Source organism: Equus asinus, chromosome 22 (assembly GCF_041296235.1).
Source record: "Equus asinus isolate D_3611 breed Donkey chromosome 22, EquAss-T2T_v2, whole genome shotgun sequence".
Lineage (NCBI taxonomy): Eukaryota > Metazoa > Chordata > Mammalia > Perissodactyla > Equidae > Equus > Equus asinus.
Window position 1 is genome coordinate 43,488,736 of NC_091811.1, and position 17,282 is coordinate 43,506,017.

At 39.0% G+C, this 17,282-nt stretch overlaps 1 long non-coding RNA gene across 3 annotated transcripts in view; it reads right to left on the reverse strand.

The window, feature by feature from the left end:
* LOC106822517 (uncharacterized) overlaps positions 1 to 14,853 on the reverse strand; it is a 33,004-nt gene extending 18,151 nt beyond the window's left edge. Inside the window, exons 1-3 of one of the 3 annotated variants that reach the window (XR_001395929.3) lie at positions 14,685 to 14,841; positions 13,266 to 13,376; positions 982 to 3,466 (exon numbers count right to left, since the gene is read on the reverse strand). This is a non-coding gene — a long non-coding RNA (uncharacterized lncRNA). Of the gene's footprint in view, positions 1 to 981; positions 3,467 to 13,265; positions 13,377 to 14,684 lie in introns of those variants that run through there. The other 2 variants (XR_011497053.1, XR_011497052.1) reach the window with 2 other exon arrangements.
* Positions 14,854 to 17,282: the final 2,429 nt, after the last annotated feature.

Here is a 17,282-nt window from a genome sequence, read left to right on the forward strand (position 1 = left end):
ATCTTGTCCTCCACATCATGCCAATCACCCACTTCCATGATCTCAGCTCAGACATTGTCACTACCAACTCTTCTCTATCATAGTCTCAGACATCCTGCTCTCCTACCGCCACTATCTTTCCAGCTGAAAGTATGAACCCCAAATTCCTCAACCCCAATGGACCTCCACTCCCTTGATTCTACCAACTTTTTATGGTCCATCATTTCTGTCTTGTCCTCCCTTCTTATTACTCATTCTAGGTTCCATGATCTATGATAATATATCCCTTGCTTTGCTTTCTCTCCAGTTACTTCTGGCAAAATCCTGACTATACTTCAAATTGAACTCTCTTTCTATTCGTTGCCTGTCCCAAAGCAGCTGAATGTGGCTGGAGAAAACTGTATAATCATTCTGATTATTGTCACTTTAAATTCATGACCCCTAGTTCCAAGGGGGCCTCTGTCTGGCACTGCAGTCTACTACATTTCCCTAGGTAACTACCTCCTACTCTTACATTCTCCAAAACAACTCTTTCTCTACTTTGTTTCTCTTTATAAACTTTCAACTCCCTCTGTATGCCCCACTTTCAGGTGGTGACTGCTGATGACGCTTTCCCCCTATTTTTCAGCACTGTTGGGTTTTATTCTTTTGAAATCTTCCCTTACATCTCTTCTCAGATTGAGAGAGAGAGAGAGAGAGAGAGAGAGAGAATAGATGGATATACCATTCTCTTCTACTCAATATTTTATCTCCCTATTAATTTTCATTTGTTTCACAGTTTATTTTCTTATGAAAACTATTCACATTATATTTTTTTGCCATATCTTTTCAGGGCACAACATGTAATATTTTTATAAAATCCCTGATTTTACTTTATGAGTACAATGGGAAATACTGGATCCAAGACTCCTAAACAAACAAACACAAAGGACTATAGATGCTTCCTTTTTTTTATTCACCAAACATTTATTGAGTGCCAACCAAGTTAAGACATAATGCAAACTCTGAGGCTGTAGAGATGAATGAACAATAACAACAAACTGTCCCAAATCTCAAAGCCCAGTAAGAATCTCACAATCTAGTACATCAAAGCATTTGTGCTTAACCACTATTGTAGTGATGGTGAGAGTAGGAAAGGCTTATATGTGGAATAGCAATAAAATTATGAGAAAGGTTTTTAAGAATATACAGGGTTGTTGAGTGTGTTGAGAAAATTTAGGGAAATACTTGAGAATGAGATAAGTGATCTATTACTAGAATTTTTTTTCCCTTTTTCTCCCCAAAGCACCCAGGTACATAGCTGTATATTCTTCGTTGTGGGTCCTTCTAGTTGTGGCATGTGGGACACTGCCTCAGCGTGGTTTGACGAGCAGTGCCATGTCCACGCCCAGGATTCGAACCAACGAAACACTGGGCTGCCTGCAGCGGAGCGCGTGAACTTAACCACTCGGCCATCGGGCCAGCCCCCTATGACGAGAATTTTAGGTTTATATCAAATATTCTTGAAAAGAAGTAAGGGATAAAGTAAGTGATGCTGTAGTGGTTTAAAAACATGTCCACACATTTTTGACACCTCTGCCTTCAAAAGGTGGTGTCTAATTTCCCTTTCCTTGAGTGTGAGCCAGACTTAATGATGGGCTTCTGGCAGCTAGAATGTGGTGGAAGTGACAGTGTGTGACTTCTGAGTGTAGGTTAGATATTGAAGATGGGGCTTTGTTCTCTCTTGGATCATTTGCTGTGGGAAAGCCAGTCACCTGCTATGTCATGAGGACACTAAAGAAGCTTGTGGATAGGCTCGCATTGGGAGGAATTGAGCCTGCCAAAAACCAGCAACAACTTGGCAGCCATGTGAGTGAGCCACCTTGGAAATGGAACCTGCAGCCCAGTCAAGCCTTCAGATGACAGCAGCCCCTGTCATCTCTGATTGCAACCTCATAAGAGACCCCACACCAGAAGTGCCCAGATAATCTGTTCTCAAGTTTCCTGACCCACAGGAACTGTGAGGAGAATACCTGTTTATTGTTTTAAGTTACTAAATTTTGGGCTAATTTGCTATGCTGCAATAAATAACTAAATGCAAATTGACGTATATTAAATCAGGAATTGAAGGAGAGAAATAAAAATCAAATTCTAGTACCCAGACAGGAAATTCTGGAAGCTTATGATGCTAGTTATTTTTTACATCATAATATAATTGCTTTATTATTTTTTTCTGTGCAAAATTGGTTATGCAAAAACCCAACTCAACTGTTGGTGAAAGAAAAATAGAATTTTCATTTAAAAAGAAAAGCACAATTTTATCACAGATTCTAGATAAAAATAGATTTTATAATTTCTTCTGAGTACCTCCCTGCAGCTTTTTTTTGTTAGCTTATCTTAATTTACCCTCCTATTAGATGATTAAACTGCTAACTAAAAGGTATTTCAGAATACAATCGCCATAAGAGAGCTTTGACTTATTGCATAATGGATAGACTTATTTGCTGTCTGTACAATGTACCTACTACGAAATGTAATTGTTTGCGTGATTAGGATTTGTGTAGTTTTCCTTACAAATAGCTGTAGAGGTGTAGGTAGAAGCTTGATTCCAAAATTACACTCCCCATAATTCATCTCTTCCCAACTAAGAAAACTGCTTAGTGTACTCAAGTGTATACGAAAATATCAGAACATGGACATTTGCCAGGACTTGTGGTTTTCTAAAGGACTTGGGCAACAGCCAGCTTCAGTTTTGTAATAAAGCACATGGATTTTTCTTTTAAAGGGACATTTGTACAAGAAAGAGGTTTAAAGAATTTCTTTGATCTGAGAAATGGCACATGCCTTCGTAGGTGGTTGTTATATTTTCAATAGACTAATGAGCAAATATCCTTTATTACTTAGGATTCCCACAAAAAGTAAAAAAGAATTCTCTGAGGAGGTTTTAGGTACGTTATTAAAAAAGTCATTGTAAGAAGAACATGAAATAAAAAGAACAACTAGTTGAAATAACTGCATTAAGAAAACACAAAGAATGCTGCTTAATAATTGTAAAATTTGAATTTGATCATTCTTCCTTTAGATAATTTAAATAATGATTTCATATAAATATGTATAAGTATAGGTATATCTCATGGAAACAATGTCACGGACAAGTCAAATATGAAAGACAAGTAGTCGTTCTAGAAACAGTAGCAACATGAAACAAAAATAAAGGCAGTCTGGTTGCCGGAACTAAAAGAAGCACAAGCATTCCCTGGGAGAAATTGTTGAAAAAGATAATGAGATATCCCCATATCCAATTGTTTTAAAGGATGGTGCTCAGAGAAGGAGGCCAAATTTATTTGTGCCTAGATCAAAAAGTATGACGGGGTCCCTCAAAAAATCAAACAAGGTTTGTAAAGGCAATATTATGGGATGGTTAAGACAGTGGCCTCTGGAGCCACAAGCCAGGTCTGAACATCGACTGTTGTTGTTGTCTTTTGTCTCAGTGCCTTAGCTTCTTGATCTATAAAACAAGAATAAGAATGTGATCTCACAGGATTATTGAAAGGATTAAGTGAGGGAAAAAGTACGAAGACCTTAGACTAGTACCTGAGCACATATATATATGTGCTCTATGAGATATTATTATTATTAACATTAACAACTATAATAACAATACAAGAGGCAAGCTCTCAAGGAACAAACTAGAACGACTTTCCTGAAGGAAGCTAGATCCAAAAACCTATTGAGAGCTGTCCTCTCTTGGGGGACACATGAGAGATTTAGGGTTGGATTAATCAATTCCTGAGGGATTAAAGGAGCTGATCCATTGCAAGGGAAGGTAGCCCAGGCCAAGGGCACCAGAGAGACCCCTAGGCCGAGACTGAAGAGAAAACGAAATTAGAAAGAAAAGACTATTGACCTTTAATTTCTTTGAACTTAAATTTAAAAACTGAAGGAAACTTTACTTTTGGATGTTAATTTCTTTCTGGTAATTTAACAAAGGGAGTAGGAGGTTCATTTTCAAAACTGGAGCTGAGGATATTATTTTAGTTCACAACCAATCTCTGGTGAGTATTTTAAGACTAGTGGCTGAGTGAATTTTGAGATGGGAAATAGGAAAGAAAATGAATTTTTGGCTTAGGGTGTGCCATGTCTGTAGAGTTAAATAATTAACATCTCATCTGACCAATTTCAGAGATCACTGGGGCCCATTGCTGAACTCCCCAGTTCACTGGTCCAGGGAGACACGGTGGAAAGGCTTTTATAGAGGTTTTATCAAACATTCACAGAAGCAGAAATGCAGGAAACAGAGAAGTTCTCACTCTCCAATATTTTATCCTCTCCTATCTCATTGGGCAAAAGTCTCTTTCATCCGTCTGAGGGAGAGTTGGAAGGCAAGGAACACTTCCAGGCTTTTTCCTCCAACCTATTCTTTGTTCCTCCCTGTATTAGTTTTTTAGGGCTGTTGTAACAAAGTACCACAAAGTGACTGTCTTAAGACAACAAAAAGTTATTCTTTCACATTTCCGGATGCTCTAATTCTGAAATCAAGGTGTTGGTAGGACCATGCTCCTTTCTGAAGGCTCTAGAGAAGGTTCCTTCTTTGCTTCTTCCTAGCTTCTGGTGACTGGGGACAAACCTTGGCATCACTCCGATCTCTGCCTCCATCTTCACACCTTCCCTCTGCATGTGTCTCCGTGACGAAATTTCTGTCTTCTTATAAGGACACTAGTCATTGGAATAGGGCCCACTCTCATCCAGTATTACTTGATTTCAAATTGAGTATATCTGCAAAGACCCTATTTCCAAATAAGACCCCATTCACAGGAACCAGGAGTTAGGACTTGAACCTATCTTTTGGGGGGATACAATTCAACCCATAACCATCCTTAAGTGAGGAGATGGTAATTCTGGTTACTTAGAACTTGACATTCATTGGTGAACCTTTAATATAGGGCAGGTTCTTTTTGCCTTAAGATTGAGATTTGAAGATATTCCACACTCATTTATTTCTTGCATTGGCGCGAGTGGCTCTACTGTGCTTCATTTGCCGAATGGTATTTATACCTGCTAGGCCTACCCAGGCAGGAGAGAGAATCACTGTCTCTGACTTAGTTATAACCTTTCCTGCAGTTTGGTGAGTAATTTAGGTTGAGCCTGCACCGTAGAATCAGCTGCATTCAACTCAGAGGAGAGAATAGGGAATAGCAATTTAGCTACAGATCTAAACTACATTCTCCAGTACAGTTTGCCAGAAGCACCAAATTTAGAGGGATTAAAGCATGCTTGTCCAGTTTAATCAAGCAATACTTCATTTCCCATCTAGGTTGTGACCTTGCGTATGTTCCAGTACTCAGTAACTGTATCTCACTCAAGCTGGTTTCTATCTTAGTTCTGCTGCATCTCTTCTCTAGAAATTCTAATATGACGGCATGGCCACCAAAAAGTGTATCATAATATACATTAGATCTATATATTAAACATACATTTATATGCATATGTATATATACATATACACACATACATAACTAGGTAATGTCAGATAGTGAGAAATGCTATGAAGAACAATAAAGCGGAGAAAGGCTACAGAGAGTGCTTAAGGAGCACTGTTTTGGAAAAAGTGATCAAGGAAGCACTCATAGAGAAAGTGAGATTTGAACAGAGATCTGAATATGGTGAATTAGCCAGCCACGGTAAGATCTGGAGGAAGACCATTCCAGACAGTGAGACTAGCAAGTGAAAATGGCTGCAAGTGGGAACGTAGATGCCCTATATGAAGATCAGAGGGACCTGAGAGGTGTGAACAAGGGGAAGAAGGGTTAGAAATGAAACCACAGAGGGAGAGGGACCCAAGGTCTGGAACACATAAAGCCTTGTACGATCTGACAAGGACTTTGTACTCCATTCTCAGTATAATGGGGCATTCCTGACAGATTTTGAACAAAGAGCTGACATCCCATGATTTAGGTTCTGAAGGCTTGCCCTGGCACAGTGTGGGGAAGAGAATGTAGGGAGGCAAGGGCAGAGGCAGGAAACCAAGTAGGTGGCTACTGCAACAGTACAGATGGAGAGATGATGGTGAGAAGTCAGATTCAGAAGGTATTTTAAACACAGAGTAAGAGGCTTGCTGATGATTGGATGTGATATGAGAGACGGAGATGAGTCTTGATTTATGCCCACCTGGAACTTTAGAATATGACTTTATTAGGAAATAGGGTCTTTGTAGGTGCAATCAAGTTACGATGATGTCATACTGGATTAGCTTGGGCTCTAATCTAATAACTGTGTCCTTATAGAAGAGGGAAGTTTGGGCACAGAGCCACCCACACAGAGGGAGGAAGGCCATGAGGAGATGCAGGCAGAGATTGGAGTGATGGAGCTGCATGTCAAGAAACACGGGCTACCACCGGAAGCCGGGAAGAGGCAAAGAAGGATTCTCGCCTAGAGCCCTCAGAGAACATAATCCTGTTGACACCTTGATTTGATTTCTAGCCTCCAGAACTGAGAGAATAAGTTTCTCTTGTTTTAAGCCATCCAGTTTGTGGTAATTTGTTAAGGCAGTGCTGGGAAACTAATACATCAGTAAAGGTGAATATTGGTATTTTGCTTTAGGTTGCTTTGAGTGCTAAGAACATTTTCTCCTAAATTGGCTGAGCAGCAGTTCCTCTTTTTTGGTTTTCTGTCGTATCCTTAGCCCTCTTACTGACTGGTGGCTTTGTGTTTTCTTATTGATTTGTATGAGCTCTTCTATGAGAACAGTTGTAACTCTAGGTTATGTTGCCTATAATGTGGTCAGGTGGAATAGGTATGGGAGCCTTCTGCAAACTTTTCAGACATTCTGTTTTTATTTAAGCACAGACTTCCAAAAGAAAAGACATGGATTTTTTTTTTTTTTTTGATGAATCCTAAAGACATGGATATTTTGAAAAGGAATTATAAAGAAAGTTTCTCCAAAAGCAGAATTGCTCATTTTACCTGGATGTTATTTCAATATTGGAATGCATAATAGCAAAGGTATTGCTTTCAGTAAAACTAAAAAAAAAAATTACTGTAGAATATGTATTCTTTCATACCCTATACTTGCATATGAATTTGACTTCTTCATAGAAAAAAGCCAAGATTTTCTGGTACTTTCTTTCTATATAGAGAGAAGATGCACAGAAGCAGGACTTCAAAATTATAGGCTTAGTGTAAGAACTGAATTTAAACTGAGAGAATTTTTGGAATGAATGCTGAATTTAAGAACATAAATACAATTTTTTTAAATGTATGGTATGCATTTTTAAGTTATATGATTTCTTTTAAAAGTCAGTGTTCAATGTTTTAAGAATAAAGATCATGTTTACAGTTTTCCTGATTACCTACATTAAGCTAGAACTGATTCTAACTACTTATTCATTCATCAAGTTAAACGTTTAAATATGTCTTTGTAAAGATCCATGGGTCTTTTCTGCATATACATACTGTCTTCCCAAATTAAGTATAAGTTTCCTCATCAAACATGCAGCCCAAAGTCACAGGCCATACTTACCTATTTCTTTTGTCTAGGAAATAATTTATACATGGATTGGGTTAAAAAGGGTTACCTGTAAATTGAAACTGTTGAGAAAAACTATCCAAAACAAAACTATGGCGAAAATGCCACTGATTGTGCTTTCACTGCCATACTAAAGCATTGTCTGATCAGCCTGGTTAAGGGCATTTTAGAGATGGCATCTTTTGTTTGACTTACTCTTTGCTGTTAATTGGGCCCAGACTCTGCAAAGTTAGAGGTTACTTTATCAAAGACTGTTAAGTTGCAAATTACTTTTGTCTGCTGGTGAATCAAATGATATCTTTCAAGTAGAAAAATAATCCCAAAGGTTATGGTTTTATTGCCCTGGAGGATATTAATCAGTACCTCAGTTTGGGCTGCTATAAGAAAACACCACAGACTGGGCAGCTTATAAACAAGTTAATTTATTTCTGACAGTTCTGGAGCTCCAAGTCTGAGATCAGGGTGCCAGCATGGTCAGGTGAGGGCTCTCTTCTAGGTCACATGGCAGAAGGGGCTGGGGATCTCTCTGGAGCCCCTTTCATGAAGCACTAATCCAGTACATTAACAGTTCTGCCCTGGTAATTTAAGCAACCTCTCAAAGTCCCCATACCATCACTTTTGGGGGTTAGGATTTCAACATACAAATTTTGGGGAGACACAAACATTTAGATTATAGCAATCAGTATTTTAAAATCTAACTTAGCAATCTTTTTTCCGTGTTCTTTCTTCCATTGACTGTGAATACTAGTCTCTCCTTTCCTCCTTGGAACCAGTTCTACCATTCTGCTTGTTGCCTAATTAAGCAGTTAAATATCTTTGACATATGCTCACTGTTTAAATTTTTGAGAATTTTCCTTCTAACTCTTTGAAATTCACATTTGACGAAAATGACAAGCTAGAAATAATATATGTTGTGGTTAAGCCCCAACTACCCCCAAATAAATTTAGTCTATGATGTACCTGGTATAACACACAATTAAATTTTAGAAAATTAGACTTTTAATGATAGTAATTTAAAAATAATGTTAAGGAGTTTTATCTTAATTGACTTTTTGATGACAGATAAGCTTGATTAGATAACGAGAAGATAGTAGGTAGTGAGGGGGAGGCAATTATAGTCATCTATTCTAATAGGATATCTTACATGTGCTCAATACTTTTAGACAATTGATCCCATTGGTTCTTTATTGTCCATACTTTTCTCAGAGCTTCTGGTGTTTGCTTCCTCAATGTGAGTGTATTCCAAGCATGACTTACATTTTTCAGTTACAGTGTCCTTGATTACAAATATTATCTTCACATTATGAGGCAGGTCCTCTTATCTACATAACTGCTTTACAAACAGGAAACCAAGGCATGAAAAGTTAAGGAACTCACCCACAGCCATCCAACTAATAATTGAGAAGCAGAGATTTGACCTCAGGCAGGTTGAGGTCAGAATTCACCTACTTAATCTCAACTCAAGCAGAGCTGACTCTCAATTCTGGCTTTGCAAATAGAACTCACTCAACCTTGGCTGCAGGGAGGGAAGATTGAGGTCCAGGAGGGTTCCAGCAATTTGTCCAAGGTTAGCTAACTAATTAGGAGTGATTGGAATTACTTTGCTAGTTCACAATAAAAAAAGACAAGGGAAAGAGAAAGTTTGGGATATAGAGAGGGATTGAGATATTGGGATAATTGAGCAAAAGCTGGAAGAGAGGAAATTCAAGGGAGAGGAAATCGTTAACAAAGGTGAGTTTGCACATTGAAAAGTTGCCTCAGGTAGAAGTGACTGAACTATGCATAAATAAAGGTAAATTGAAAACAGAGATAAGGCTGAAGGAAAAGCAGAAGATTGTGAAAGCACCTTTCTGTTAGACAGTTCTCTGGGAAGGATGGCTATTGTGTGCAACTTAACCCAGGGCAGCTGAGTTATTGTCTAGAGAAGCTGCAGAGCAAAGACTAGAGAGAAGTCAGCAGCAAGGAATAAAATTTGGAACACTGAGCTTCACTTCTTTGGATGTGTCTCCTCAGTCATTTATATCTGTCCACAATATATTGCTATACGAAAGCACATGTTTTCGTGAATACTGTTGCTGATGATAAACTTTCATTTAATAATAAAATAGGTAATTTTTAAATTACTTATTGCATAAAACATTTTTCTTTATAAGCCTTCAGTAGGTCTTCCAAGAATCCATTGTCTGCCAAGCCCATTGCAAATTGGTGCTAGAGAAGTACAGAAATTTCCAACTGAACAAAAAGAATCTAGTGCATAACAATTATAATTTGTTGACATCTACTTATCCTGATTGATGTATTAAAACAAATTAGCTTGTTGAATGTCCTTATTAGGAAAGGCATGATAAAATATTTGGGAGCGAAAGGTCATGATATTTTCATATTTTCAAAAGGTAAGAAAATACGTGTGTGTGTGTATGTGTGTGTATAATAGAGAGAAAACAAATGTGGCAAAATGTTATCAATTGTTGAATCTAGGTGGAGGTTATACAGGCATTCATTGCATTATTCTTCAATTTTTCTGTAAGCTTGAATTTTTTTATACAAATAGAAAGATAAAAAACAACGTATTGAGTAGAAAATAGTACTTCAGCTTTTGGATTATGCTCTATATCCAGAATTATAGTCTTGAATGTTCTTATTCTTAAATCAATGATTGTTCCATAATTTTGTCTTACTTTTAGACATTCCCTGATTCTGGAATATTCTTTACAATTTTGATAATAACTATTTTTTTATTTAGCATTTATATTATACGTTGGGAATTTTACATTTATTATCACTAATCCACATAACAATCCTGAAAGGTAAATGTTATTGTCTCCATTTTTCAGATGAGAAAATGGAGGCTCCAACACATTGTTCTCTCCCCTTGGTCACATGCAACTATAAGTGTTGGTGCTCTGATTTGTGACCAAGTGTGTCAGAATCCAAACTGTGCTCTTTTCATTATATCACCTGCTTCTCATGCTAAGAGATTCATTTGCTGGTGGGTGGATGGGCAGTGGTCCTTTGGAGGAGAGCCCCTTATGCCAATTAGAACCTATTAAAATGATACTCGTGCAAAATGAGCAAAGTAAACTAGTTCTGTTGCATTTATCTGTATCTCAAAGTTATGGAAATCTGAATGCCTCTCCAAAAGAACCTTCTAAATGCAGGTTCATTGCCTTATTTAATTGGCTTATCAGAAACAAGAGGTAATGTATCAATTGCATGGTTGATAGCACTATTTCAAAACATGTTGGCATTTGGTTGTTTCCTCAAGTTTCCAAAATTTTCCATGTTCAAGTATTCATATTCTTATCATTATGTGGCACTTTCCTCCCATAAGGCAAAGCATCATTCGTTCAACAAATATTTATCCAGACCTTCATAAGAGTTTGGCATACCATGCCTTCATTTTACTGAAAATCCTGTTGCAATCTTAACCACATTTTGCTTCTGTTAAAGATAATCATATTGCACATTTTTTTCCTTATGATTTTAAAGTGTTCAGGAATCAGCAAAACTCTTATAGGTTAATTATTTGGTGGATTATTTTCAACATAACCATTTACTTACAAACTCCAAACTAAACAAGTAAGAATGTTCATGAGTACAGTTCAAGAAAATTCACACTTAAAGTTTTTGATAAAACCCCAAGAATGTTTTAAAATAAGGGATCTTCTTGACTTTGGAAAGATTGTAATATGAGAGGACAGATGAGAGGAGCCCTTGGAATCACCTCCAACACGTGCACTTAGGTGAGTAATGATGAGTGAAGAGATCACTGTTTAATTTTTAGGTTATTACAGGAAAAGGATATTTGCTTGAAATCTTGCTAATCAAAGCTTGGGTACATGACTATATTTAAAATAAAGAAACTTATCTGTAATGGATAATTTCCTCAAGCTGTTTGATGAAACGAAATGCTTCTAGGATTCTCTTTACCAACAGGCCCAGGGATTGTTGATTCATTTCTCAACAGATCCTTATCGCTCTAAATACACAATCAGGCTCATGACTAAATACACCTTGACTTGTGTTTGCCTTTACTTATGATTTTTCCTCCTTTGGGGCTTAAACTGCAAACTCTCCTTGCAAACTAGTGAGAGTCTTTCTCCCTCCCGCTGTTCCCTACCAACAGGAACATTTCAGAAAGTAACATTCTTAGAGGGTGAACCTGTGAAAGGAAATTTAAAGGCAAGCGTTTGCTCTAGGAAAAGGCAGAGCAACGACAGCTTTTGCTTCAAGGCTGTAACGGCTTTGTCAAGAGTAAGAAGAGTCTCAGAAACCCAGAAAAAATTGGGAAATAGGCTCTGTCCTTTCCTATCTTTCCAGGCCCTACCTTCATTCCATAGAAAGAGAGCTCCAGATGGGCTGTAAAGTCTGCCACAGATTCATTTTCTTTTGTTTGAAGGTTTGAATAATTGACCAGTCAGTGTGGGCAGGAAAGACTCTAGGAAGAGCTTTTAAAAGATTGGCTGCTATTTTGTGAACTTTTTCTGGTCTGTAAGGGGACTATGTTGGAGATGAAGGATCCTGAATATCACTCTTGGGGTTATGCCATTCTGCCTCTTGAGTCTATTTTTGGGCTTCACCAGCTCCTACCAGGATGTGCATAAGCTGGTAAAGATCTGCCATCCCAGAGTCACAGGCTCCGATGAAGACTCGAAATTCTTCAGAAAACTTTTGGGGATCCTTCTCAGGTTTAAGAAATTCTTTAACTATGCTCCTTAGTTTGGTCTTTGACCAAGAAGTAAAAGATACCCAAAGAGCATCACCTGTAGCCTCTGATGCTCTTATTTTAAAATGGAATTGTTTAATAGTCTCTTTAGAGTGGAAAGGAGGTTCAGACAGAGGATTAGTAGACCCTGAGTACTCAGGTGAAGGAGGATAGAGAGGAGCAGCAGGAGTCACAGCAGTCTCACAGTCTTTTGTTTAGGGTACCTCTTGTGTTTGTAATTGTTCATTAGCCTTTTGCAATGAATCCTTCAATAAAGCTATTTTGGAATCTTGAAGCCTTTTGGAGGCTTCTGCATGCCAGTTAAAATAGGGATCCTATTCTGTTTGTTTGGTTTGGGAACCCTTGCTTTCAAATGCAGTTCTTTAGTAAGATTTTGCCATGCTTGTAGCTATCTACAGCTTCCAGGGCCTAGTTCTTAAAACTAAACAGGTGTCCTGGAAGGTGGAGCACTCAATTCTTGGGAACTTGTGCTGTTTTACAGTGTACCTCATTGAATGGAAATTTTCTTGAGGTTGCCTCATGACCTAATGTCAGTCTAACCCAAGAAGCTATACAGCATTAACCTTTTAAGTTAAAGACTGAGAGTTGAAGTCTCTCCTTAATGATATGACCAACTTATCCTAGTGCAGGAGTCTTAGATTTGGGTGGTAATTGCTCTAACAGCTTCTAATTATTCGACATATGCCCACCAATTATGCAGCTTTGGCTTCTGAAATTCCCATTAACAACAGCTCTATTATTCCTTTACCTCATGTGGACATTAGCAGAAACCGACAGTTACTGAGGAAATGGAATTGTGGACACCAGCAGTAATCAAAGAAATGGTACTGAGGACTGGCTAAGGGCTAAGGACTGGAGCTCTAGGTGGAATTGTCTGCCACTTCAAGATGACTCCCTAAGCTCTGGAGCCAATCATGTATTAACCGAGGGTTAAAGACCTATGCTCTATTAGAGCGTCCTGTTAGTCTAAACTGACCTGTTAACCCTGGACCGGGAACCAATAAAAGTGAACAGTTCGGATGCAAAAAATGGAGTTCAGATATGAGAGGAACTTACCCATGGCTCTCCAAATTGGTGAGAAAGACAGAACTCAAAGGGTTCAGTGGGTACTGACACCTGTGTTCCTCATTGTCCTCGAAACTTCGGATCCCATTGCTACCACCAAAACTATTAAAAAACAAAATTCAACTGAGTAAAATTTAAAGATCTTATTAGTTTTAGTCAATGATTCATGAATCGGGCAGCACCCAGTCTAGCAGATAGAAAGGAGCTCTGAAGAGCTATACAAGGCAAGAGATTTTATAGGCAGAAGGGAGCAGGAACAAAGAAGTCGTACTAAGCAAAAAAAGCAGATTGGTTACCACAAGGTTACTTTCCTGATAGGGGATGGCAGGGCTCTATCAGGCAGATTACCTAACTAGCGCTGATCAGATGATTCCTGACTGACTGGTTTAAGATTCCATTTCTGGCAGAACAAAAACTAATTAAGTTAATCTCAGTTTGGTGACGTGGGCCTTAGCATAAGAAACTCCATTTTGAGCCTGTTGTCTTGTTTTTAACAGGACTTAATTGGAATCTAGGCTGATAATTTTAAAAAGTCCAAGAGAGTGGTCATGGCTCTCATTATCTCCCACAATATAGAGTGGTGATGTAGACATTTGACTCTTCAGTTTAGGACTTTCTCTCTTCAAGAGTGCTCAAAAGGGGCTGGCCCCGTGGCTGAGTGGTTAAGTTCGTGCTCTCCGCTTTGGCGGCCAGGGGTTTCGTTGGTTCAGATGCTGGGCGCAGACATGGCACTGCTCATCAGGCCATGCTGAGGTGGTGTCCCACATAGGACAACCAGAGGCACTCACAACTAGAATATACAACTACGTAGGGGGGCTTTGGGGAGAAGAAGAATGAAAGAAAAAAAGGAAGAAGATTGGCAACAGATGTTAGCTCAGGTGCCAATCTTTAAAAAAAAAATGTGTTCAGTAGAAATTCATGGAAGTGGTAAGGCATACAGTTGCTGCTCTTTTCACCTTATAGTAAATTGCTTCATCTATTGTCTGGATCAGACTTCAAAAACAGAAGGAATTGAACAGACCTGAAAGGGATTCCATGGTAGGCATCATTGACCAGCCAGGACGCAATATGAGGCCTCTGAATAGAGTCAGGAGAGGTGGTTGGGTAGAGAAACACGGCCTAGTCTCAGCTCTGCTGTTACTAATAGGGTGTCCTTGGGAAAGTCACCTCACTTTCCTGGCTCTAAATTCCCTCAGCTTTAATAAGGGGATTGGATTAGAATGATTTCTAAGTTCCCATATGGTTCCCATCAAGTCTGTCCCCTCCCATTCTAACACTCCTGGATCTGGTGAATAAGTCTACGTGTGTCCTGCATAAACCTGTCATCATATTACACACTTTGATTTCATCTTCTTCCACGTTTTCAGCCTAAACAGTCATAGGTATTTTCTCGTACAGAAGCTACCTTACCTCCTCTATGACTCTAATCAGATGTTCTTCTCTTATCTTCTCCAGCTGTGTTAAGTCATCTTTAAAGTTTCTTGACCAAGTACTTCTTTTCACTGCCTTGGAGACGAGAAGCACAGGAAAGAAACTAAACAAGGCAAGCTTCCTGTTTCACAATTTGCTTCCTTTTTAAAAGTGACTGGCGGTTTATTGGTTCTTTTGACCAAATAGCACCCTGTACTGATATTTTCAAGGCCTAATGATGCTCCTGTCTTTGCTAAGGGAGGAGTCATAGTCGTTGTCTTATAAATAGAGAATGGATTATTTTTACCTCAAAAGGTTATGTTGCTTTTTTGTCCTGTTGGACCTTAAACGCTCAACCCACAGACACACTTGTTGCTACCTCTTGCACTGCCATATTCTCAAATAGAAAACAGGAGGAACAGACCTGCTTCCTCAAACTAAATAGTGCCTTTTTGTCTTCCTGCTTCATGCTCAGGAACGTAAATCTCAGCAGAGTCTCTAGAGGGCCTGGGCCACAAACAGGATAATATCCCCCAATGTAAGCTCTAGGGCTTGAATACTGATATGTAGAAGATTAGTGAATGGTGCTGGTGTTTCTGAAACTGGACTTGGGATTTTATGTGGATGGCTTTGACCCTGCTACATCCATCAAACTCATGAATCACAGATGGCCCCTGTCCTTGTCCTGAATGCTGTGCTGTCACAGAGGTAAAAACCATCCAGACTAGAGAGTGTGAGAGATACCCATAGCCAATATGCTTTCACCTTTATGAGGCCATTCTTGACGCCAACCTGATGTGTTTTCTATGGTTACTAGAACACTGTCATTGTACTCTTCATCACTGTTTCCTTTACTTCTCTTTCAACATCTTTTTGTAAAGTCAGTATAAAAATAAGATTCAGGGGCTGGCCCCGTGGCCAAGTGGTTAAGTTCGCGCGCTCCGCTGCAGGCGGCCCAGTGTTTCGTTGGTTCGAATCCTGGGCGCAGACATGGCACTGCTCATCAGACCACGCTGAGGCGGCGTCCCACATGCCACAACTAGAAGGACCCACAACGAAGAAGATACAACTATGTACCGGGGGGCTTTGGGGACACAAAGGAAAAAATAAAATCTTTAAAAAAAAAAAAAAAGATTCAGATCTGTAATCTGCATGATATCTTTAAATATGTTTTTTAAAATAAGTGAGACATGAATCCAGACATGGTTATGAAAGAATAAATGTTCAAGTCAATTGGCCCATTTTTAGCAAAAATAATTTGGCAGAGCACCTGCATCAGTCACTAGGCCTTCATTCATTTAGTAGATATTTAGTGAGTTGTTAATATGTTACAAACACTTTTCTATTTGAACAGGCCTGTGTAGTACCTCCTCTTTTGGAGGCTTACAAATTAGCCAGAAGGACAAAGAGTAAACAGGTGAATGTAATTACACAGAAGACAGAAGTAAGCCTAAAGAATCGAAGATATAGAGAAGTCGACTTTGAGGCAAGCATTAACGGTAGGAACTCATACTCCCAATCACGTTATGCATACTAAATTTTATTCTTCATAACAGCCTTGTATTAGTTGCTTGGGCTGCCATAACAAAATATCACAGCCTGGGGGGCTTAACCAACAGAAATTTATTTTCTCACAGTTCTGGAGGCTGGAAGTCTCAGGTCAAGGTGTCAACCGATTTTCTTCTGAGGCCTCTCTGCTTGACTCGCAGATGGCTGCCTCCTTACTGTGTCCTCACCTGGTCTTTCCCACTTGCACATATCCCTGGCATTTCTCTGTGTGTCCTAATCTCCTTTTATAAAGGTACCAGTCAGATTGGAGTTTTAGGACCACCCCTAACTGTCCCATTGTAATTTAATTACCTCTTTAAAGATGCTTTCTCCAAATACAGTCATATTTTGTGGTCCCGAGGGCTACAGCTTCAACACATGACTTTGCGGGGGGACACAATGTGGCCTATAACAAATCCTGTGTGGAAGATACAGTCATCTCCACAGATGAGACCCAGAGAGGTAAAGTAACTTCCCTGGGACTTGAGCTCCAAGATCTATGCATTTAATCACCATGGCCATGTTTAAGGGAACAATCAACTGAGGAATTTAGGAGATAAGTTATTGGAAACCTGCAAAACTGAGATGCATCGTGCAGCCAAAAGCATAGGGCATGGATTCAGGTGGTCTGAATTCAAGTCCCAGCTTTCCTACTTACAAGTTGTGTGGGGTTAAGACTATTAATCACACTGAAATTTTTTTTATCCCATCCCCTCTGAAACTTTCTATTCTTTTCTATTGCATTTTTTAAAAAATCCTGGTAATAATCTGTTAAACTGATTTCTTGACACACTCATGGGTTGTGGGCCACATTCGAAAAACTGCACCACGTCGCTTTTGTGGCCAAATGTGAATTCTTCTTAGTTAGCGACCCTAGCTCAGAGTTTTGGTGTTCTGTAGACTTTAGTTACCTCAAGACAACTCAGAAGAAGGAAGTTACATTCTCTTAATGAAAAGAAACACACACAATGTGGTTTTAATTTTATTTTGAATGTTATTTCTTTTTCTCTGCTGAGTGCTGCTCTCCAGGCGTCTCCTCCCGTGCCCTGA